This window comes from Bombus terrestris, chromosome 17, assembly GCF_910591885.1.
Source record: "Bombus terrestris chromosome 17, iyBomTerr1.2, whole genome shotgun sequence".
In the NCBI taxonomy this organism is placed as follows: Eukaryota; Metazoa; Arthropoda; class Insecta; order Hymenoptera; family Apidae; genus Bombus; species Bombus terrestris.
In genome coordinates, this window is record NC_063285.1 from 2150436 (window position 1) to 2161679 (window position 11244).

General features: G+C 40.8%; 1 long non-coding RNA gene across 1 annotated transcript; it reads right to left on the reverse strand.

The window, feature by feature from the left end:
* Positions 1-10201: 10201 nt before the first annotated feature.
* Positions 10202-11160, reverse strand: LOC125386622. Its single transcript, XR_007226963.1, has 2 exons — positions 10709-11160; positions 10202-10546 (listed from the first exon to the last, which is right to left on the reverse strand). It is a non-coding gene; the product is annotated as an uncharacterized LOC125386622 (long non-coding RNA).
* Positions 11161-11244: the final 84 nt, after the last annotated feature.

Genomic DNA, 11244 nt, shown 5'->3' on the forward strand with positions numbered 1-11244 from the left:
CTCAGTGAGAACATGCGGTGTGGTTCGCATGCATTTCGGGGCAACAATATGGTAAAACTCGGTGAAACCGTGGAACAAGGCTCTATGTGCTCACACGATCTAGAAGACCGAGATCCTTTGGAGTGCGAAATCGAAAATGGTCCATCATGCCGTTACGATCCGACTAATAACCTGCAGGATGCAACTATCACCTTGAATACAAACTATAACGCTACTAATTTTCATTATCTTTTATTTCTTTGCTGCCAAACCCCCGAACAGGATTTGTTGCTACACTGGACCCTTGCCTTATTCGAACATCTAGTTAAATTGTGAATAATGTCAATTGTATCGAGTCTAATATTAGGAAACTCAATATTTTAGTTACACACGAGGACGTGTGATAGTCAGAATGGCCGTGTCGGAGATGAAAGAATACTGGAACCTTCCCTTCGGAACTTTGGGAAGACCCCTAGTGTTGTAATTTAGATTTCACCATAGCCGAATTAAGAAACTGTTGTCATTCGATTCGACTGTACTTATTTGAGATTTATGATAGTGAGCTCGGGCTCGAGGCGACAACCAGTCGCCGAACGTAGTCGCGGTCAAGGGATGAACGTTTTGTCTAACGAAGGCATGAAGTAACTCTATAGCTCTCCTTAAAAGAAATACTTAGGACGGGGCACGACGGTAAGCATTTCAACGATTTCTGTCCCGTGGCTCGCCACACGCAGACTCTATTCTTTGAGTAAGATGGTTACCAGATGTCGACGCGTCTCCACAGTACATGTTCAGCTAGCCCGAGGATCTGCTATAAATCTTAAGATCTGTTTAACTAAAGTCCTTCAAACCGACAAACAGTCCTCGTCCCAACTACAAGAAAATAGGAGAAATCTATTTTCCTCACCAACGACGCTTCCTCTTCTCGAACTTTCTCTTAAGGGCGGCTAGCACCCTTCCCTAACCACCAACATGGAAATTGACCAATTAACAGTAACGCCAATTTCCCTCACTTTCCGAATGAAGGCTTCTCTCCACGAATCCGATGATTTCGTGCCCTTGGGCACACCCGTCATAGTTTTCCTCGACAGCGTTACCGTGATGGAGAACCACTCTCCGGTACGATCTCAAAGACGATTCAAGTAACTCTCAGATACGTAGTGATTGCCTCGTGCATTAACATTGAGTACAACTTAGACGCTGAAGAAAAGTAGAGTTCGTCATCCCCTTGACCGCGGATTCGTTATTGAGCCTAGAATCATTGTCATTAGCTTCTCGAGTATCTAATTATCGCGATTACTTGTCCAATTCCATCATAGTCATATTTGCACTAGTAAATATCTCCTCTATTGCATAATGATCACGTCTAGCGCCAATAGGGATTCGTTTCACGCCCTCAACCCTAACTCAAATCTTAACGCCAACCCGACATATATATATATATGTCGGATTAGAGTCAGGATTAAGGAGATGGGCGTTTGATGGATTTTCATTAGAATTAGCCATAGTTGTGATACAACGGAGAGTTTATTAGCACAGGTTTATTAACAAGATTAAGCACTCGTAGCACTAGTGATAATGACCTTAGGTTCGAAACGAATCCGCGGTCACGGGATGGTAAACGTATGTTCTCGCACAGTTCAAGTCTAACTCTCTCTGTTAACTAGATGTGTGGTAATCACTGGTTGTAAGGCGGCACTGTCATTCGTCGATGAGGTCGTACCAAAGAATGCCTCTCCGTCTCGACGATGTCGTCGAGGAAAACTATATTGGGTGGGTCTAAGGATATGAGATCCTCGGATTCGTCAAAGAAAGCTTTCGTTCCAAAGGAGAGGGAAATTAGCGCTATTGCTAATTGGTCGATCTCCATATCGGCATTTTGAAAGAGATGCTGGCCGCCCTTGAGGGGAGGTTGTTGACGGGGGGCAACGCTCGTGGAGGATAGGTTTCTCCTATCTTCCCGTAGTTGCAACAAAGTCTATTTGACGGACTTCGCTTGACTGAATCTTAAGATCTATAGCGGGTCCTCACGTTAGCTAAACATACGCCGCAAAGGCATGCCGACACCCGGCGATCATCTTACTCGGAGGACAAAATCTGCGTGTGGCGGGCCGCGGGATAGAAACTATTGAAGTATTTACTGCCACGTGTCGCTACGACTATTTCTTTTAAGGAGAGGAATAGAGTTACTCTGTGCCTTTGTCAGATAAAACGTTCATCCCTTTGACCGCGGCTACGTTCGGCGACTGATTGTCGCCTCGAGCCCAAGCTCATGATCATAAATCTCGAACAATCGGAGCGGCATTTGTTTAATCTAAGTTACAGAGTTGCGGTGTTCCCGCGAATCCAAGGAGGAGCTCCGGCGTTCTTTCATCTCCGACATATATATATATATATATATATATATATATATATATATATATATGTCGGAGATGAAAGAATACTGGAACCTTCCCTTCGGAACTTTGGGAAGACCCCTAGTGTTGTAATTTAGATTTCACCATAGCCGAATTAAGAAACTGTTGTCATTCGATTCGACTGTACTTATTTGAGATTTATGATAGTGAGCTCGGGCTCGAGGCGACAACCAGTCGCCGAACGTAGTCGCGGTCAAGGGATGAACGTTTTGTCTAACGAAGGCATGAAGTAACTCTATAGCTCTCCTTAAAAGAAATACTTAGGACGGGGCACGACGGTAAGCATTTCAACGATTTCTGTCCCGTGGCTCGCCACACGCAGACTCTATTCTTTGAGTAAGATGATTACCAGATGTCGACGCGTCTCCACAGTACATGTTCAGCTAGCCCGAGGACCTGCTATAAATCTTAAGATCTGTTTAACTAAAGTCCTTCAAACCGACAAACAGTCCTCGTCCCAACTACGAGAAAATAGGAGAAATCTATTTTTCTCACCAACGACGCTTCCTCTTCTCGAACTTTCTCTTAAGGGCGGCTAGCACCCTTCCCTAACCACCAACATGGAAATTGACCAATTAACAGTAACGCCAATTTCCCTCACTTTCCGAATGAAGGCTTCTCTCCACGAATCCGATGATTTCGTGCCCTTGGGCACACCCGTCATAGTTTTCCTCGACAGCGTTACCGTGATGGAGAACCACTCTCCGGTACGATCTCAAAGACGATTCAAGTAACTCTCAGATACGTAGTGATTGCCTCGTGCATTAACATTGAGTACAACTTAGACGCTGAAGAAAAGTAAAGTTCGTCATCCCCTTGACCGCGGATTCGTTAGTGAGCCTAGAATCATTGTCATTAGCTTCTCGAGTATCTAATTATCGCGATTACTTGTCCAATTCCATCATAGTCATATTTGCACTAGTAAATATCTCCTCTATTGCATAATGATCACGTCTAGCGCCAATAGGGATTCGTTTCACGCCCTCAACCCTAACTCAAATCTTAAGGCCAACCCGACATATACATACATACGTACCAAAGAATGCCTCTCCGTCTCGACGATGTCGTCGAGGAAAACTATATTGGGTGGGTCTAAGGATATGAGATCCTCGGATTCGTCAAAGAAAGCTTTCGTTCCGAAGGAGAGGGAAATTAGCGCTATTGCTAATTGGTCGATCTCCATATCGGCGTTTTGAAAGAGATGCTGGCCGCCCTTGAGGGGAGGTTGTTGACGGGGGGCAACGCTCGTGGAGGATAGGTTTCTCCTATCTTCCCGTAGTTGCAACAAAGTCTATTTGACGGACTTCGCTTGGCTAAATCTTAAGATCTATAGCGGGTCCTCACGTTAGCTAAACATACGCCGCAAAGGCATGCCGACACCCGGCGATCATCTTACCCGGAGGACAAAATCTGCGTGTGGCGGGCCGCGGGATAGAAACTATTGAAGTATTTACTGCCACGTGTCGCTACGACTATTTCTTTTAAGGAGAGGTATATAGTTACTCTGTGCCTTTGTTAGATAAAACGTTCATCCCTTTGACCGCGGCTACGTTCGGCGACTGATTGTCGCCTCGAGCCCAAGCTCATGATCATAAATCTCGAACAATCGGAGTGGCATTTGTTTAATCTAAGTTACAGAGTTGCGGTATTCCCGCGAATCCAAGGAGGAGCTCCGGCGTTCTTTCATCTCCGACATATATATATATACATGTGTATTGTAGTATCGTGAGGAAAAAACCTGGTTAGAAACAAACCAAAACATTGTCGTCTGACCTTCGGCTGTTGGTTTACATAAGAGAAAAACCTATTGACTAAAGTCATCTAGTCCTTGCGGCACGAAAACAGGACCGGATTAGGAAAAGGACAAAATAACGTTGATCGAGAAGTGAGAACGTTTTATCGAGAGGTCAGAGTTAGTCGAGAAGCGGAGGAGTAGAGTTGTAGAGTTGAAAGAGTCAGCGGAGTTGCCAGAGTTGCTAGCGTTCTTGAGAGATTGAGTTGTTAGAGTTATAGAGTTGCGAGAGTGATTTGAGTAGAATAAGATTTTTGCGTTTAGTTCAAGTTGAACATTTATCGTTCTCTGTCCAATAAATCTCTGTTATTTTTATTTATCTTAAATAAATAGCATTAGGAGAATTTTACAAATCTAAATTATCCTAATCCTATCCTTTCCGATACTACATTTTGGGGGCTCATCCGGGATTGAAACCAGACAGAGAACGACACGTTTTACGGAACTACTCGTGCTGAAAAGAAAAGAGTTGAAAATGGCAAATTGTGAAGAAGAACAGTTTTCAAGTGAGGAAAATCTAACGCTGGAAGAATTAAGAAACAAGCTTGCACAGTTAAATCTACCAATATCTGGTGCAAGGTCAGTGTTGGTTGCCAGGCTAAGTCGAGCATATAGTACTGGACAACCAAGTCCTAAAGAGCCAGCAAACGGTAAAAAGACCACGGAGAAGCAAGGTTCAGGGGCAATACCAAAAACTAAGCGTGATCGAGATGAAGACGAAGATCTCGAGAAGCTTAGGACAAAAGAATTAAGAGAACGTCTTGCTAGTATGGGGCTAGAGACGAGAGGAAGAAAAGCTGAACTACGTGTGAGACTACAGGCGGCGATGGAAGAAGAGAATACGTCGTCGGAAGAAGAGAGCGACGACGAAAGCGAAACTGAAGACGACGAAGAAGACGAAAGAGAAAGCAAAAGGAACGTGCGAGGTGTATATCAAAAACCTGACAAATTCCGTAGGAAAGCACGTAGGTATACAACAGTAAGTTTTCAGGATGTCCAAGACGCCTTAGAAGTTTTTACAGGCGAAAACAACGAAAATATTAATCAATGGTTCGAGGCGTTCGAAGAAACTGCAAGCATATGTAGGTGGACAAAAGAATAAAAGGTAATTTATGCAAAAAAGTTGATGAACGGATCGGCAAAAATATTTGTGAATTATGAGTGCCATGCTAGAACTTGGCGCGAGTTAAAAGAAGGTCTGATAAGGGAGTTTTCGAAAAAATTTAACACTTGGCAAATACACCGGAAACTGCAGGAAACAAAAAAAAAAAAAAAAAAAGACGACGAAGGATGTACAGCGTACATGTACCGAATGCTTGGTATAGCCAGTCAAATGAATATGGAAGAAGCAGCAAAGATAAGGTACATCATAGATGGAATAAGAGACAAAGAAGTCAATAAAACAATATTGTACGGGGCTAAATCAATAAAAGAGCTAAAAGAAAATCTTATCATCTATGAGGAACAAGAATCCCGTATAGCAGAGTCAACTATGAGACCGGTGAGAGCTAAGGACAATGGAAGATACAAGCAGTCGGAAGATGTAAGGAAGTATAAAAGGTGTTATAATTGCGGTGATGAAGAACACGTGTGTGCAGAGTGTCCGAACAAGTCGAGGGGACCTAAATGTTTCAAGTGTAGAGAATACGGATACATTGCATCGAGGTGCGACAATCTGAGCGAGTCCATTAAAGAAGTTGGTAGTGTGTTTCGATTGTTACCGACGAAGCGTGGTAAAGTCGTGAAGATCGGAAATTTCGAACTGAGCGCGCTGGTAGACACCGGTAGCGAGTTAACCTTGATGCGGTATAATCAGTATGTAAGAATCGGAGCGCCCAAATTAAGTCGAGACATTATTGAATTTCACAGTATCGGGTCTAAAAGAAATTTTACGCTCGGGAAATTTCCGACAGATATTATTATAGACGGTGAATTGTATCATATAACGATACACGTAGTTCCGAACACTGCGATGCAACACTCGTTGTTGATAGGTACAGACTTCCTGGATACCGTCGAGATAAACATGAAGAGGGGAGATATCTCCATTAGTAGAATAAAAAACGAGAATTCCGATGGGTTTCCAGAGGTCCTTAAAGTAGACATAGAGACGGGAGCGCGTGAGGTAGATCTATCTCGTGTCGACACAAGCAGGCAGTTGTAGTTCCCACGAGTGCTTGTCTCAAGGACACCGTCGTAATGAACAAAATTTCGTTAGATGAATCGGTTGCGACAAACATAACCGCAATAGCGTCGGGTGGAAACGACATGGACGGTTGCGATGAAGTTTTTGTAGGATGCAGCGAGGATCGCGCGAATTATAGAGTTGTACAAACAAATTCTGTCGCGAGTTCTAAGAAGCGAACCAAAAGCGAGAATGAGGCGGCTGCAAGAGAATTTGAGGTAGTGCGTAGACGAGCTATCAATCCGACCTCTTGTCGGCGAAGGGCGTTCAACTTATTACCAACTTACAAGGGCGTTATTTTGAAAATATAAATTCGATTTGAAATATATATTCGTTTGAAATATAAATTCTGATTTCCTGATATAATAATTAATAATAGCAAATATCTACAAACAACTATTCGCTGTTGTAACCTTCGACCCTGCTGCGGTTGAAAGAATCGCAACGAGTTACGGTATCTTCAGTAGCTGAAAACGCCTACCGGTTTTCGCAATCGCCCTCTCACAGTTAGCGGATAATAACCTGCTCGTCTTTGGGCACGATTTGCGAAGCCGCATTGGTTCCCGCAGAGGACACTGTTATAAATAACCATTTGTTCACATTAGATGCCAAAAGCAAGATAGAATTCTAAAGGTTTATTGATTACTTTGGATTGAATTAAGCTATTGTGACGTAATCTTATACGTCTTGTAGAGATAGCTTGCAAATTTCCTACTTTTCCATTCTTAACTATTGTTATTGCGAATGATATGTTATTATTCGCCAATTTCATTTCTTTGTGTCTGAGCGTTTCTCCATGGAAACTGGTCGCTGCAAGTGCTCTTTCGTCACATGGTTTGTTAAAAATTTCATTCGATGCTAGATCAGATATGTCCAAGCTGCCTAAACTTTCCACACGACTAGAAGCGGCATAGATTTGCACTTTTGCAAAATTCTCTTTGCCAAGATCAATTACGGTCCTATCTATTATAGCCATTTGTAATCTGTGTACCGCTACTGTCCAGCTTAGCACAAGCGATGACATTCTTTATTCAACATCTCCGTAACATTTCGTCAGTTGAAACATTGCTATTACTGGAGTTATGGGAATGTAGCCGTCAGCATATTTGAATCTGCTTCCAATTCTCTCACTTTCAGCTGACCTCTTCAAATAAATTTCTGACAAATAAATTTCTTTGCCATTCCCATTGCGTCGTTTATCAAACCAACGGAAATTGGTATGTTTCGTCGCAACATAACTCGTGATCCCTCGGCTAATGTTATTGCATGCAACAGTTATCCATGATTATTTACATCTGCATGAATAATATTTTCGGAAGTTTTTTTCTCGCATGTAGCTGCTTCCCGACTCTCGCCTACTCAATGAATAACGTACACACGACGTAATTTCGCTAATTCATCAATCATTTTTGTGTTATATTCGTCTACGAATCTTACTATCTGGAATATTCTTACTGCTATATATCACTCCTTCGCACTCATAGTATTTCAAACTCAGAAGTTGTTATTTCGCCAAACTGTAAATTATCTAATAGGTCGATAAACTCTGTATCATCCTTTTACCTCATATTAATGATGAGTTCGCAGAATGAAACTTGGTACTATAAATTAATCTTTACAGCACACCACTGTTTTTATACAATACAACAATGTTTTTTTGCTGGGAATAATCGCATGAAAGAGATGTCATCGAAGAGAAATACATTTCTGTCACCAAATATTTTTTTATATATCTTGAATTCTTGCAGTCTTAAATGAATTATTCGCAAATTCTCGTAAGATACCATTGAGATCTCATCAACAATCAACTATCTTTTATGACGTCACTTTCGTTCCTCCTGTTCAAACTTTTGTCCTGTCACGCGGTTATAGCAGTGCCTTTCTCAATAGGCAAGGGGAAACAGACAGATACAAAATTATCCCAAATATTTCAACGACAGTAACGTCAATCTTTATATATGTCGGAGATGTAGGGACATCGGGCCTTTCTTTAGGAAGATCCCCAATACTTGGGCTCGAGGTGACGTAACTGGTCGCCGAACGTAGCCACGGTCACGGGATGAACGAAATGTCTTACAGAGGAGGTACCGATGTTGAGGGATACGCTGTATAAGCAATCAAGTCTCGATCAGGAGCAATGCTGGTTTACGCGGGACTGCCTAGTTACGGCGCTTGGGAATTTGTTGATATTCCCGATCTATATGTATTTGACATATGTGACTGTATCTGTCTTTTATTTTGCAATCACCTTAGAGAGTTTACTGTCATCGTCTTGGCTGTCAGTCTGAAAGTAACCCAGCGTCTGAGTTAACGTGTCTGCGTGCTACAAAATGTATTCCATTGTACAAAGAGTTTACCCGTTGACCGTGGATTCGTTATTGAGCCCAGGAACATTGTCAATAGCTTTCGTTATACTTATTAATTATTTCACGCCTAAAATTTCTAACGATAACCCGACATATAAATCTAAGTGGTCATTGTATATTCTTTAGTCGGCATAAATCGTCACAGGATACGATCTTCTGCGAATTATTCATTTTCGACGGAAATCTGTTCGCCGCGAAGTGATGTCTGACGCACTATTAAGTTATAGAAATATCCTTCTCTGTCACTGTTCAAAGTATAATACTGCTGGCGCAGTATAGCTGGTTTATTCCTTATTCGCATACAGCACTGGATAGCCCACACAATTGTTTATTCATTAATAAGTATAAAGAAACGAAACAAGAGTAATAAATAGATAGAAAGAAATTACCGCCTTATCAATAACAATGAAAACCGTTTTACGTTCACCCTGTATTATTGGTCGCTACACTAAAGAATGTATAATAAGATGAAAAATCTTTTCCAAAGAAATATTATCAATTTTGAAATGCATTGCAAAGTGACAAATAATTTTCTTTGTATTTATACAAATAAGGAATATTACAAGAATTAAATAATGTCAACCATATTTATATTTTATTTATACGCACGTATAACAATAGTTAGGATTACTCATTCACTTACTAAACAGCATATTATATATACCGCAACCTTTTCGAAGGTGGCGCAAAATTAAAGATACTACAATATATAGACATATCCTAAATACATATATAAAGATAACCTTTATTGTTAAGATGAGTACAAAGTGTAAGGAGAAGGGTTAAAACTTTACAAAGATGCCTGGATTTCAACTGAAGCGTTTAGCACACAATACGATGGAAAAACGGTCAGGGCATATTTAGGGATGCTTAACTGTTTCAGAGCTCGTGATGGTCTGGACTGTCTCTAAGTTTCCAAAGAGGCTAATTGAGAAAGTCGTAAAATAACCGTCTACAGCCATTCCTGACAATAGTGACGACCTTGATAATAGTCACGAATTTACGACTTCTCATTAACATAAACGAAAGAAATACGAACTACAGAACGAATCCAAACAGAGCTTGTCAGTACGATGTAGTCAAATGAAATGCAAGATATTCCGACGGCAAAATCAAACCAAAACTGATGTAACAATAAATCTAAAATAATGCGATGCATACGTAGACACGGATTTCCGATAAATATTACAAAAATATATTCTTAACCTATGTATATCGCATGGGTATACACACATATCGAAAATATCGCCGGCGAATTTACCTTCATTTTCGAGGTAATCACGCAAATACAAAAGTAAAATGACAGAAGGTGTGCTTTATAAATAATCGAATTATTAATTGTTAATTATCCTCTGAAATGCAAAATTTCATCTGATCGACTCTTACTATTCCTGTAAAGGGCATACGTGTTAATTAAAACCCACCTATATCTGTAACAACATATCTATTTTTCTCTAAAATCTTTTTAATAACGTAGGGGCTTTCAAATTTCGGTACCAATTCCTTATCTACTCCCGGTGCGACGTCCGAATCACGTATCCGATCATCACGTATCGTCGATTTTGATACCCTGTCGCATTTTTATGTTTTCTGTCGTAGACGCGTTCATTTTCTTGCTCAGGCTTGTCACTTATTCCTGTCGCTTAATGAAGCCAAGCTGATTTATTTCAAACAACAATTGCGAAAGACTTTCTCCCGTTGACCTGCAAATTGTATTGTTCTAGGCGAATTCGACTGGACTCTAGACTCAAGACTGCCATTTCCCGGGTGTTTCCGACAATTTTGCCAGCATCGGTGTTCCGTTTGCCTGTGGAGTACCGAATGTAACATGTTCGACCGCATTATTAGTTAGGAATTCTTTGAATGGCCCAGTCGAGAAAACAAAAGCCTCGATTGCTAATTACTCGTCTGGGTCTACTTTAAGTTCTAAAATATTTCGTCATGAAAACTCATATTGGTAAACACCAACCTTTTATGTCTTTGTCGACTGGCATGGGCATAACCGTTTGAAAAGGTACGTTACCTTTTCTCAACTACGCAAATATCCTTCGATTTTACCACTAGTCGGCGAAAACTTTGAGCATTTCAAACAATTGCCAAAATATTTCTGTCTTACTTTCTGTCAACAAATGTACTCTACTAATACTTTCGACGATTTTATTGAATCCTAAATGATATTATTTTCCAATTACAGCTCGTGCTAATCGCTGATGAAATCGAAGATCGAGCATCCTCCGATCGGCTCAATATCAATGGTCAGCGGCCATCGAGCGTGCGATCAGTTCGTTTTTATTGCCAGACACAGCTAAATTTCTAAACTAAACAAGTACCTTCAGCTCCCCAATGGTAAGTTTTATTATTATTATTATTATTATTATTTAATTTGTACTTTACCATTTGTCCGGCTGGAAATTTGGTAAATTTTTCTAACTTAATTGCTAAATAATATGTGGATGGCTACCCCCAGCGGGATACCATCTTCGAGTTTGACTATTTTGTTTCTTT